This window comes from Dendropsophus ebraccatus, chromosome 9 (genome assembly GCF_027789765.1).
Source record: "Dendropsophus ebraccatus isolate aDenEbr1 chromosome 9, aDenEbr1.pat, whole genome shotgun sequence".
Lineage (NCBI taxonomy): Eukaryota > Metazoa > Chordata > Amphibia > Anura > Hylidae > Dendropsophus > Dendropsophus ebraccatus.
In genome coordinates this window covers 22,007,750-22,008,728 of record NC_091462.1, presented here as the reverse complement: position 1 = coordinate 22,008,728, position 979 = coordinate 22,007,750, and the positions used below count along the sequence as shown (strand labels likewise).

The 979-nt window shown below is 43.4% G+C and overlaps 1 protein-coding gene across 5 annotated transcripts in view; it reads right to left on the bottom strand.

Annotated features, from left to right (window-relative positions):
- Positions 1-979, bottom strand: part of FMNL2 (formin like 2) — a 205,326-nt gene that overhangs the window by 106,458 nt on the left and 97,889 nt on the right. The window lies entirely within an intron of this gene.

Genomic DNA, 979 nt, shown 5'->3' with positions numbered 1-979 from the left:
CAGAAGTCATATTGTTAGTAGATGTGGGCAATATAAAATCTCGCCAATATTTTTTTTGCAGTATCTTGGGTCCTAGCACATGGCGCTGTTTTTCTATGGTTTCTGAAGCAGGGGGTGTCCTCAGTTCCAGCTATAGGCTCAGGCATATACAGGCAGCGGTTCAGGATCATTGTTCCTGTGTGTGAAATCCTTTACTTCCATCATATTACATAGGGGAAATGTGCGGTTGATGAACGAGGCCGACAAACAGCCAATACCAGAGTTCAATTAGTCCCTGTTCACACCACTGATGACACTGGCAGACACCAATGGCAGTGTACAGACCACATTTACTTTTAATGGGGCCTGTTATACTTCATCATGGCATCTTAAATCTTGTTGGCAGGAAGAATAGTGTTCTATGCTGTTCCTTTTTCCCTATCAAATCTGATGGGCCTTAAAGGGGAACTCGGGGGGGGGGGGGTATTTTTTTTATTTTTTCAAATCAACTGGTGTCACTAAATTATACAGATTTGTAATTTACTTCTATTTAAAAATCTCAAGTCTTCCAGCACTTATCAGCTGCTGTATGTCCCACAGGAAGTGGTGTGTTCTTTCCGGTCTCACACAGTGCTCTCTGCTGCCACCTCTGTCCATGTCAGGAACTGTCCAGAGCAGAAGCAAATTCCCATAGAGCAGTGATTTTCAACCTTTTTTGAGCCGCACACTTTTTATACTTTAAAAATCCCGGGGCACACCACCAACCAAAATGGCACAAAATGACACTAAAACAGTACATATTATACATATAGTTAATAATATAGATTCTAAATGTATTTATACTCACTCAGTGTGAAACCTGGGCCTGTTTTCTTCTCCCCCCTGTGCTTCTCTTCTGTCCTTCTCTCCACCATACTTCTCCCCCATGCTTCTCTCCTGTGCTTCTCTCCCCCGTGCTTCTCTCCTGTGCTTCTCTCCACCATACTTCTCTCCCCCCTGA